Consider the following 13,372-nt stretch of genomic DNA (forward strand, 5'->3'; position numbering starts at 1 on the left):
GACAAACTTTAAACAAGATGTGTTTGTGAAACACAATGTCCCCCTATATGACGTTTGACCTTGTAGGATGACCTTGACCCTTCACCACTCAAAATGTGCAGCTCCATGAGATACACATGCATTTCAAATATAAAATTGCTAGCTTCAATATTGCAGAAGTGACATTACATGATCAATTTTGACCCATATATTTGACCTTGAAGGATGACCTTGACCTTTCACCACTAAAAATGTGCAGCTCAATGAGATACACATGCATGCCAAATATCAAGTTGCTATCTTCAATATAGAAAAAGTATTCATAAAATAAGCGATTTGGGCCACATATATTCGACCTCTGACCTTGAAGGATGACCTTGACCTTTCACCACTCAAAATGTGCAGATCCATGAGATACACATGCATGCCAAATATCAAGTTGCTATCTTCAATATTGCAAAAGTATAATAAAATGAGCGATTTTGGACACATATATTTGACATCTGACCTTGAAGGATGAACTTAACCTTTCACCACTCAAATTGTGCAGCTCAATGAGATACACATGCATGCCAAATATCAAGTTGCTATCTTGAATATTGAAATACTGCAAAAGTGTACATTAAATGAGCGATTTTGACCCATATATTTGTCCTTTGACCTTGAAGGATGACCTTGACCTTTCACCACTCAAAATGTGCAGCTCCATGAGATACATATGCATGCAAAATATCAAGTTCCTATCTTCAATATTGCAAAAGTTATTGCAAATGTTAAAGTTGGCGCAAACCAACCAACCAACAGACCAACCAACAGACAGGGAAAAAACAATATGTCCCCCACTACTATAGTGGGGGACATAAAAAAAGGAACACAATTTTAAATGCAACTTCCAGTGTTTACAAGCTTTTTTTAATTTGACATTTTGACCCACTTTTTGACGTTATGTGATCCAGTTTCAAAGTCAGCTGAGATTACATTGGGCCAAATGCTCTGATCATCTTTCATGAAAAATGCACATAAAAAGGGCCAATTGTGTGTTAACAAGGTTCTACTCTAGCACATTAAGAATAAAAGCTGCGCCATGAGCGCATGATACGCCCGTCGTTCGCCAATGAAGTAGTAAGGTAATAAATAACCCTTTGAATCATTTTTTTACTTCAGTTTATTTGTATTTGAATACATGGTTTATTTTATAAGTACATGAGCATGGAAATCACGAAATTTTGACGAACAAAGTCCCATAACTCTGGAACGACAATTCAGAATTCCGTCAAAAACGAAAGGGGATCAGGGTTTATCAATATTAAGATTGTGTTGAAATTTGAAAAAAATCCATCGAAGGATATTTGAGCTACAGTAGGACATTCAATGAAATCACGAAATTTTGACGAACAAAGTCCCATAACTCTGGAACGACAATTCAGAATTCCGTCAAAAACGAAAGGGGATCAGGGTTTATCAATATTAAGATTGTGTTAAAATTTGAAGAAAATCTGTCAAAGGATATTTGACGTAGCGTACGACATTAACAGACGGACGGACGGACGGACGGACGGACGGACAGACGGACGCGGGGTATACCATAATACGTCGCGTCATAGACGGGCGTATAAAAAATCCATCGGGGGATATTTGAGCTACGGTAGGATACATGAACAACAATAACATTTAAGGTCACAGTGACCTTGACCTTAGAATGAATGACCTTGAAATGACCAGTGCAAGTGTGCTTGCAAACCTTCATGTCAAGTTTGAAGACTCTATGTCCAAGCATACCAAAGTTATAACAATTTTAACATTTTAACATTTAAGGTCAAGGGTAGGAAACTAACAAGTTTTGATAATAATGTAAAAATAATGGTCAAAACAAGAAACTGATTGAAATACAAAGTTAGGTCGCCCAAAGGGTGTTCTCATTATGTTATATGCACAAACAGGGATTTCAGATATTTAAGGGATCAGGACCATGGATAATTAATAAACCCTCATGTCAATTTCATGTGAATTGCCAGCATTTAATTCTTACGTTCACCTACCATTACTAACATCAAGAATGTCTTGGTTTGGGTCAAGCTTTCGTATATTGTTTGGAGGCATAGTGTAATAGCTGTGATATTTTAGGAATAAAATGAACCTAAACACAAAACTGAAGCAAATCTGCACCTTTCTAGGTATATTTTGACCTTTGACCTTGAAGGATGACCTTGACCTTTCACCACTCAAAATGTGCAGCTCCATGAGATACCCATGCATGCCAAATATGAAGTTGCTTTCTTCAATATTGCAAAAGTTATGGCAAAATATTAAAGTTGGAGCAAACAAACCAACAGACAGACCAACAGACAGGGCGAAAACAATATGTCCCCCACTATAGTTCATTCCAACGCTCACGGACACTGGAACCCCGGGGAGAGTAGGAAAGCTCCACTATATATATTTCATATATAATAGTCGAGCTAAAAACCCTATTTTACTATGATTCAATGCCATAACTCAGGGGTGTCTGGGTCTATTTGGCTCATTATCTAACTTGACCTAGATGTTATTGCCTTACACATTTTCATGAAGTTTGGTGAAGATCTGGTGACAATTGCTAGACTTATTGAACGGAAAATAATCCGGACGGACTGACTGACGGACTTACTAACTTACAGACGGACGGATGGACTAACAAACTAAAGGACGGAGCGATTTTAATATGCCCTCAAAATCGCTGGTTCGGGGGCATAAAAACGACATTGTATAAAATGTATTGTATTTCTTAAACTGTATGAACTGTTATATCATACATGCCATACGTCCCGGATTTTCCGGGACAGTCCCGGAAATGAAGAACTTGTCCCGCTGTCCCGGAAATCTGTCAAATGTCCCTGAATTTACAAAATCCATATATACATGTACCTTATCTTAGGCTTAACTGCACCTCGAATCTGTGTATATATGCAGCGTCTCCATGACAATGCCTACCCGAATAGGCAGACTACGCTACGTGTCAAAATCGATCAATTAACAGGGGTCCTGTTATCATATTGATTGTCTCACGTTCGCTGTCAAACCGAAAAGGCGGCATTGTTTTGGTTGTTAATTGACTTATATCTACATCGAAACAAGAGTGTAACTAATGTGTGACTGTACGGATTTTAAGTTGACGATCTACCGGTACTGTTTTGTTGTATTTGTTTTATGTGATTGGTTGTATGTATTGTGAATTGATTTGAGTTGACAATCTAACGGTACTGTATTGTTGTATTTTTTATTATATAAATGTTATAAATGAATAAAGGCGTATCAACAACTACGCGTTACACACCGGTCTTAATAACAATAACGCAGTGACGTCACCATCTATGTTTAGAACGCTTACACTGAAAACACATGGCCTGTATCTAGTAAAGGAACTAGTAATGTTTAATTTGACGTTAATAGATCAAGTATATTTTGGATAGGCTTTCGAACTTTTGCAATTAACGATGCGAAACAAAACAAAACATACCAAAAATGCATATGTCTATAAATATCGCTACATTTTATACATGTCCCGGAAAATCGGCAAAAGTCCCGGACAATTTAACACAATGTCCCGGAATTGGTCTGAAAAATTATGGCATGTATGGTTATATGTAATTTCCATTTTACATTATCATTACATCTTCTCACGCTAGATTGGAAGTCTCTGAACTGTTATATACAGACAAATCAATCCCTAGTTTATCTTCCAGGGATCAGAAGATGTCTTGAAATCATTATGAACTGTTCCATCATTTAAAATACTGTATGAAATAAATGACAAAGTTATGGCCCAGACAAACTTCAGGTTTAAAACACAATAAGTGACCCCATGACCTAGTTTCTGACCGGGCATGATCCATATTCAAACTTGACCTATACATCATCTAGATACAATTTGTGACCAAGTTTGGGTGAAGATCTGATGAAATTTCGGGACAGACTGACGGACCGACAAAGTGGTTCCTATATAGCCCCCATTACCAAAAAGATAGTATTACCAGCAGTTGGTTTCAATGGAAATTTCTTACCAGACAAGAGGTTTGATGCAAATTGTTGTGAGGGGAAACTGGAAAATATCTGAAACAAAAATAAAGTCTTATATAATTTGAAGCGCTATATTGTTAAGTCAAATTTTAATATTTGATAATCATAATACTGCTAGCTGTCTGATTACAGAGGAGTCTTCACAACATAATGCGTTAACAGTTTTCCTGCAATAAGCAAACAGGACAAAATCAACAACACGAGTATTTATAATATATTCAGAGACAAAGATGATCCATCCATGTCTTTGGAAATAAACAAAGGGCATTTATTTTGGCCTCATTTTAGCCATGTTGATAAATATAATGGGTCATACTGCTTGGTGTGTTACAAGTGAAACACCATCAAAACCAGTGCTCCAGCTTGGCATGAATGGAAGGGCGCAGCACCCTGCCATTCAAAGATTCCAACCTGTCAACCTTGGACACCCTTCATGCCCTTTGATGAAAATGCCGAGTTGGGAATAGGGAGTTACAGTTGTAAGATCGTACGCGAATATCATTTGCCATTTAAAAGGAATCATGATGTTCAAACTTAACCTTTGACCTAGAAGTTGGCAAAGGGTTTGTTTTTAGTTGGTCGCATTTTAGAATTTACAGAGCATATTTTGCAAATCAGTGTGTGCTTAGAAGCCTTAGCTACGGAAAGAACCGCAACTCAATTTGCTAAGAACGATCACCACTGCCTGTCTGCAACAGATGACAATGATTCTGCTCTAGCAGTGAGTGTATATACCAGCTTGTAAGACGACATTGGCCAGACTAGTGTTTATCATTAAAGTCTGTACGTATTTGTACCATTTTTGACCTCATCCAAGATATCATTGGGACAAATCTTCGGACAAAGTTTCATGATGATCAGACAATAAATGTGGCCTCTAGAGTGTTAACAAGGTTTTACTATATAGCCATAAAAGAACAAATGAAGAGCCCACTGGCAGCCATGTTTTTCAACCAATCAGCATCATGTTTGAACTCGTCCAAGATATTATTGGGATGAATCTTCTGACCATTTTTCATGAACATCGGAAATAAAAGTGGCCTCTAAAGTGTTAACAAGACTTTACTATAGCCATATAATGAAAAAAATGCCCCGCCCCCTGGAAGTCGTGTTTTCCAAGCAAATGTACCCATTTTCAAACTCTTTCAAGATATCATTGAGACCAATCTTCTGACCAAATTTCATGAAGCTTGACAATAAATGTGGCCTCTTAAGTGTTAACAAGGTTTTACTAAAGCCCTATAAGGAAAAATGCCCCGCCCCCTGGTGGCCATGTTTTTATAGCAACCATACCCATTTTCGAACTCATTCAAGACATCATTAGGACAAATCTTCTGACCAAGTTTCATAAAGATCAGACAATAAATGTGGCCTCTAGAATGTTAACAAGGTTTTACTATAGCCATAGAAGGAAAAATGCTCTGCCCCCTGGCAGCCATGTTTTTCAACCAATCAGCATCATTTTTAAACTTGTCCAAGATATTATTGGGATGAATCTTCTGACCATGTTTCATGAAGATCCGACAATAAATGTGGCCTCTAGGGTGTTAACAAGATTTTACTATAGCCATTTATAGCCATATTAGGAAAAATGCCCCGCCCCTTGGCAGCCATGTTTTTCAAGCAAACATAACCATTTTCAAACTCATCCAAGATATCATTGAGACCAATCTTCTGACCAAATTTCACGAAGATTGGACAATGCGGCCTCTAGAGTGTTCACACGGTTTTACTAAAGCCATATATAACCATATATGGACCATATATAAATAACCATATAAGGAAAAATGCCCCGCCCCCTGGTGGCCATGTTTTTAAAGCAACCAAAACCATTTTCAAACTCATCCAAGATATCATTGGAAAAATGTTCTGACCAAGTTTCATGAAAATCTGACAATAAATGTGGCCTCTAGAGTGATAACAAGGTTTACTATAGCCATATAAGGAAAATGCCCCACCTCATAAATGCCATGTTTTTCAACCAACCGGCGTCATTTTAAAACTTGTCAAAGATATTATTGGGTTGAATCTTAAGTAATATGCATATAATAATGGAAAAAGGGCCATTATTCTTACAAAATGCTTGATACAGTTGTCTGCTCTTCTTTATAGATTGGGGTCATGTTGGTAAATAAGTTTGCAAAATATGAAAGCAATATGTCAAGGGACGTTGAAAATATTTTAGGTGGTACGCCAACTTTTACATAGATTTATCAATAATATGAATATTCAAAATGGTAAAGGGGCCATAATTATTACAAAATGCTTGATAGAGTTGTCTGCTCTTGTTTATAGGTTGGGGTCATGTTGGTAAAGAAAAATGCAAAATATGAAAGCAATATGTCAAGGGACATTGAAAATATTTGGGGTAGTAAACAAACTTAAACATTTGCTGCATTTTCTAAGTGGAAAAGGGGCCATAATTATTACAAAATGCTTGATAGAGTTGTCTGCTCTTGTTTATAGGTTGGGGTCATGTTTGTTAAGAAGTATGCAAAATATGAAAGAAATATGCCAAGGGACATTGAAAATATTTGGGGTAGTACGCAAACTTTTAACATTTGCATGCTCACACTAACGCCAATGCTAAGGCTAACGCAAACGCCGGGTGAGTAGAATTGCTCCACTATATAGATTTCATATATAATAGTCGAGCTAAAAAGGGTCTTTCTGTAAATCTTTAAGAGAACAAATTAAAAACTCAACAGGCCTTTTTATTATTAAATATGCTTGTTTCCATATATAATTTAAGGCCCTAAAATCATTCAGGATATAACTTTGAACATTTTTTACAGAAATAAAATGATCTTAAAGTTCTCTGCAATGCAAAGTAATTTTTACACACTAGATATTTAAAAAAAAAAATTGTTAACTTGTCTATGCTATTCGGGCCAGCTGTGCTCTAACTGCCTATGGAAAATCTTGATTATATATATATTATATATATATACCTGTTGTGACCCTTGAGATCCTTATGAAATGTTCATAATTCACTAATAACTGTATGTAAAAAAAATAGTATTACCAGATAATCGGGTTCAAAAGTTATTTTTTTTCAAGACAGGATGGTTGGTGGGAAATGTCTTCCGACGAAACTGAAAAACATCTAAAACAAAAAGAAAGTGACTTCTTGTATAATTTGAAGCACTATTCATTTTAATACAATTGTGTTTTGACAGCCATAGTTCTGCTGAGCCTAAAAATTAAAAGTAGGTCAACAAAACACAAAATGAAATCCAATGCATCACCAAATCTTCAACATATCCAATTAATAAAATTAATTTTTATATATAGACGGTTTTGATACATGGCACAACATCAGGGGTGTCAAATGTCCCAAATTTGAAATCCTTATGATAAAGTCTGGAGTCTGAGGCTGTAGGTCCCTTACAGGTAGAGCCCCCCAAAGCCATAGTTTATTGTTCTTTTTATAGTCTTAGTTGCTATTTCTGGGGAGTAAAATGCAAAATATTATAAGCCAGACCACCAGTAACACTCGATGTGTAATTGTCATTTTATATAAATGTTATGAAGAACATCGATAACAAGGGCTGTTTGTAAAACATGCATGCCCCCCATATGGGCTGTCCGTTGTAGTGGCAGCCATTATGTGAATACGTTTTTTGTCACTGTGACCTTGACCTTTGACCTAGTGACCTGAAAATCAATAGGGGTCATCTGCGAGTCATGTACCTATGAAGTGTCATGATCCTAGGCAAAAGCATTCTTGAGTTATCATCCGGATTTTTTTTTACTGTTTCGGGTCACCGTGACCTTGACCTTTGACCTAGTTTCATGATCCTAGGCGTAAGCGTTCTTGAGTTATCATCGGAAACCATTTAACTATTTCGGGTCACCGTGCATTTGGCTTTGACATAGTTACCTCAAAATTAATACGGGTCATCTGCGAGTCATGATCAATCTACCCATAAAGTTTCATGATCCTAGGCATATGTGTTCTTGAGTTATCATCCGGAAACCATTTTACTATTTCGGGTCACAGTGACCTTAACATTTGACCTACTGACCTCAAAATCAATAGGGGGTCATCTGCGAGTCATGATCTATCTACCTATGAAGTTTCATGATCCTAGGCGTATGCGTTTTTGAGTTATCAACCGGACACCATTTACTATTTCGGGTCACCGTGACCTTGACCTAGTGACCTCAAAATCAATAGGGGTCATCTGCAAGTCATGATCAATCTACCTATGAAGTTTCATGATCCTTGGCATATGCGTTCTTGAGTTATCATCCAGAAACCATTTTACTATTTCGGGTCACCATGACCTAGAACGTTGACCTAGTGACCTCTAAATGAATAGGGATCATCTGCGAGTCATGATCTATCTTCCTATGAAGTTTCATGATCCTAGGCCTAAGCGTTCTTGAGTTATCATCCGGAAACCACCTGGTGGACGGACCGACAGACCGACCAACCGACATGTGCAAAGCAATATACCCCCTCTTCTTCGAAGGGTGGCATAATAAATGTTAATCCACTAACCATACAGTAAAACAACTGTCCAAAAATATATCCAGATATGTCTTTTGCAAATGAAATAATATATGCACTTAGTTTGACAGCAGAAAATGGAAATTTAATGATGGGGGACATATGCTACATTTTGTAGTATGTAAGATTTCTGGAAAGTAGCCAAGAGGTTAGGTCAGTTACCTTTTATGTCCGTGTCAGCGGATAACCAATAGTAAAACAAGGGACAAAATTGTCACAAAACCAGGTTTTCAATGTAGAAAAAAGTCTGATAGAGGGAGACAACTCAAACTGAACTGATTGTTTATAATTAACCCCCTTTGTTTCAAAATAAATATATTTTTAGTTGTGGCGACCTTGACCTTGGAGATATTGACGTAATTCTAAAGTGCAATCGTCCCACGATGGTGAACAAATATGCCAAATCATTTTTAAGTCTCACAATGAATGACATAGTTTTGGCCCGGGCAAGCTCTTTTATGGCCATTTTTGACCTTTGAACTCAAAGTATGACCTTGACCTTGGATATATTGACGGTATTCTTTTGAGCGACACACCGTCTAATGATGGTGAACAAATGTGCCAAACGAATGTTGAAGATTGGTTTATGTCCACATTATATCATAAGTGGTGTCAATCTTTTTGAAGGGAAACTGTCTCGCGTTCAATATCGAAAGTTACACACATATGTTATGAAGTTGCTACGAAATGATCTAGACGAATTAGTTAATATCGGTATAGACAATTTGGGTGATAGATTAATGTCATTCGAGAAGATCCGGCGTGATTTTGGATTATCCCGTGACATGCTTAATGCATGCCTTCTTAAGAAGCTTGATTATGATAGAATATCATATCGGTTCTATTCTACAAACAGCCTCTTCGAATTGAGAAACAAACCAGTAAATGTGGTGTTGCATGAATTAGTCGTAGCCCTTCATGCCCTTATGGCATACCGTAATGGAAGTGCACTAGAATCACGAGTATCTAGCGAAATATCTCTAGAGTTATTAATCTTGATAGCAAGTGTACAATCATCAATATGTATAGAAAATGTAACACCTTTACTACCATGCATTTTAGAATGTTTTAAATGCGGATTACCAACTGACGTAGCATCATCGCGACTAAAGCTTGCTTCCATCTTGCTGTGTTCAGGTCATTTGGATTCAGCAGCTTACGTCCTGAAAGACGTTAAAAGGCGAATGAGTCTTAAAGGCGCAAAATTTATTTGCAGATGCGGAAGAGAACATGAAGAAGACAAAACACTGCTTGGATTTGCTCGATTCACGCCATTGAGCGATACAAATATTGTACTCTGTGTGCGATTTTCCAGACAGGAACTACACTGCGTGCCTTCTTTTTGAAATGAAAAGAGGAATTACTGAAGATGACATCAAAGAAAGAAATTTGGGCAAAAATATTTACATGGAAGATGCAAGTGTTGATGCAGGAGTGTTCCTCTATTATCTTCAATACCTCACTTATGGAGGTCAGAAAAATAGAGAGCAAGCGGAAATGGCATACGTGGCGTTACAAGAATATATTATTGAGCATGAGCAAGATATGTATCATACTGAGACAGGCTTTAATCTGCTCGGCCATTGCGCAGAGATGGAATGTGACTTTGAGATGGCAGCTGATATGTTTCGGAAGTCCGTTAAAATATTCCCAACTAATAACGCAGCACATTGGCACATATTGAGATGCAGTGGTAGATACTCTCCCTAATTAAATATCAAATTTGAACTGTATAAAAACACAGTGTGATGAGTCGGCAGAGTATTGTGCTGAACGTTTTAGGTATTTCATTTGATCGATACTTCAAAACGTTGACCTCACGTATCATAATGTATTAATAACGGAAACACATGTTATAAGATATACAAGCATCAACATCAGCGTTGTGAAATTTCATCCTTTAAATATACCAGATGTTTTGAAAAGCCGTACACGAGTGGGAACCACAAAGAATCTTAAGTTTTATAGTAAAAGCAATATTTTACTTACATTTAAGCCGTATATAAGTGGAAAATAAAAATATCAAACCTTATTTGTATTCTTGAAGACTTAAGTGTATTTTGAGGAAGACAATCTTAAATATAATTTGATATGAAATAAAATTGTGAGCATGTTATAAGTTAAAAAGGATTCCCCGATGCTATTTATAGTGCTATAAATGATGACAAATACCGCGTGAACACTTAACGCAACCCAACCATTGCCATTTCGCAGTGGAACTGTTAAAGAGTGGTCTCCAAACTTTAGTAAGAATGACAATTTATTGTTAATTGATATAATGGGTGAGCGCAGTTGCGGACTTTTCGCGTCACACCTTTCAAGCTCACACATTTTAAACAGTAAAGCATGTATGTTAGCCATGGGAGCAGTTATCGTCCATATTTGCAGTCCCAATCTTTAATTTTTCTGATTACAGTTTAAGATGAAAATTATGTGGGAACATAAATTTGCTTGCGGAAAAATATTACATTTATTCATTTATTTTGTTAGTTTTACCGAATATAAATATTTCACAAAAAGTATATAGGTGAAATAAATGAAAGATTTATTTTCAAGCCTTTACCAAACAATCGAAAAGGATGATGTGAAATCGGGTACAAACACAATTTTACAAGACAGCAGAGCATCCAAGAAGTGCTGAGAATTGTTAATAAAAAGAAAATCCGAGTGCATACGCAGAGAGACACTCCGAATAAGAATTAAGAAGACATCTGATATGTTATTTTACTGATTGTAAATAGCTTAATAAATGGTTCTTAATCAGCATTTTTTGGTTCATATTAACACAAAAATAGAAGCTATTTACTCAAATAATGATGATAATACTCGATGTGCGACAAACATATGGATGCGAAATATTACATTTTTAATAATTATAAACAGTTCAGTTCAGGTAACAGTGATTGTTCATACCTTCATATGGGTTCATCCAGGATAATTGTAGTTGAACCCATGTCCCAATGGCGAAAGTTAAACGAATACAACTATCCTTGTTTATTCGCTGTTCGTGCACAATAAGTTACTTTTACAGTGTGGTTTACAAAGTAAATTGTCATTACACCCAATTAATGTATTTTTTAAACTATTTTATTGTGTATTTAATATGAATTTATAAAATGTATGTCATGTTCCATTAACGCATTTTCATAAAATAATCGAAAACACAAACGTATCAGCAATGCTGAAATATCCTTTCGATATTAAGCAGTACACACAGTCGCGGAAAAGTCACATGGAATATATTTTACAATAAATTTAATCGAGCATTTTGTATCGTTAAATCTATGTTACAATACCACATATATCGTTGAAACATTTCCTGTGCTAACTTTATATTACGAAATATTTTACGAAATATTCGTTGATTTTGAGTGTTTATGGGTCTTTAAATTCAATATTTTCTACAGGCTTCAGTGTTTCATGCGATGTAAGCGTCGTTGAGATTCGATCTCAACATTAAAGTACTATACGACTTTTAACGACTGTTTAAGTTATTATAAAGTTTTAATTTACCAATGAAACATTATCTTTAAATACGCAACGTTATTTCTAATTTAATAAAGGTATACGAATCGTGTGCTTCTTGTTGTTGGGTTACGTGCTCCTTGTTGTTGGGTTACGTGCTCCTTGTTGTTGGGTTACGTGCTCCTTGTTGTTGGGTTACGTGCTTCTGTTGTTGGGTTACGTATGGCGTTTAATACTATTATCCTTATGCTGGGATACCAGAGAATGTGGAACTGTCAGTTTCTGAAGTCATTGCTATCAGTTCCTGTAATAAATGTCACATGCACATTCTGAAATTTTATTTTTAGATACCTACGCTTGATAAGCTTCATTTTAACATAGTTGTTTACAGCTCGAACGAATAGAAATCCTTTGGGTTATAAATACACTCAAGCCTGTTTATTTATTTGAATCAAAAGTTGATCACTTGATAATATACCACTGCATTATCTGAATATTGTAGTGTCAAACTTGTAGTGGACATCATCTTTGTGAGTTATTTTAAAGCTTTTTATTACAAGTTGGGAATTTATTTTTGAGTTATTATGTATTAACTTCAAGCAAAGTTGATGTCCCCATCATTTAGTCGAACTCCACAAAATACCGGTAATATGTTAATTATACCTTTGGTGCAACATACGGTGCCATAAAACTCTTGATCTTGCATGGGCTACTCATGTAGAGACTGTGGGACCTTGACAACTGACCAACTATGTCGGGTGAACTTAGGTTTGTAATGACATCGGTCGTCGCTCGTGAAAAAAGAAGACTGATATACAAATTGATGTCCCAATCATGTAGTCATGTAGATACATACAGTTGATTATCATAATGTATGTGCGTAAAGCGTCGTCCCAGATTAGCCTGTTCAGTACGCACAGGCTTATCAGGGAAAACACTTTCCGCTTTTATGGTATTTTTCGATAAAAGGAAGTCCCTTCTTACCGAAAATCTTGTTAACACGGAAAGTGTCGTCCCTGATTAGCTTTTGCGACTACACAGGCTAATCTGGGACGACACTTAACGCACATGCATTAAGCACATTTTTTTCAGAACGAGGCTTAATTTCAAATTCCAAAACTAAAAAAAACACAAAAACTGGAACAGTGATAGACGTGTATTCAAACACGCGCATCTTAGACACATGCCAATACATGTACATGTATTTAGATGAATAAAGTAATAAGAAAAATCTCTACTTCTAACAAACAAGCACAGTAATATGTGCATGCTAAAATCAAAGCGATTAAGGCACCGAAGTTGTTCGCTATTGCATAATCTTAGTCGCAACTCATTGTTTCAAACTTAGGTTATAGC

General features: G+C 36.3%; 1 protein-coding gene across 1 annotated transcript in view; it reads right to left on the bottom strand.

Moving 5' to 3' along the window:
• Nucleotides 1-9,717, bottom strand: part of LOC127834966 (ankyrin-1-like) — a 43,080-nt gene extending 33,363 nt beyond the window's left edge. The window contains exon 1 of the mRNA XM_052361125.1: nt 9,635-9,717. The gene's annotated coding sequence lies outside the window, so the exon portion shown is untranslated. The remainder of the gene's footprint in view (nt 1-9,634) is intronic.
• Nucleotides 9,718-13,372: the final 3,655 nt, after the last annotated feature.

The sequence above is a fragment of the Dreissena polymorpha genome, chromosome 6 (assembly GCF_020536995.1).
Source record: "Dreissena polymorpha isolate Duluth1 chromosome 6, UMN_Dpol_1.0, whole genome shotgun sequence".
NCBI lineage: Eukaryota > Metazoa > Mollusca > Bivalvia > Myida > Dreissenidae > Dreissena > Dreissena polymorpha.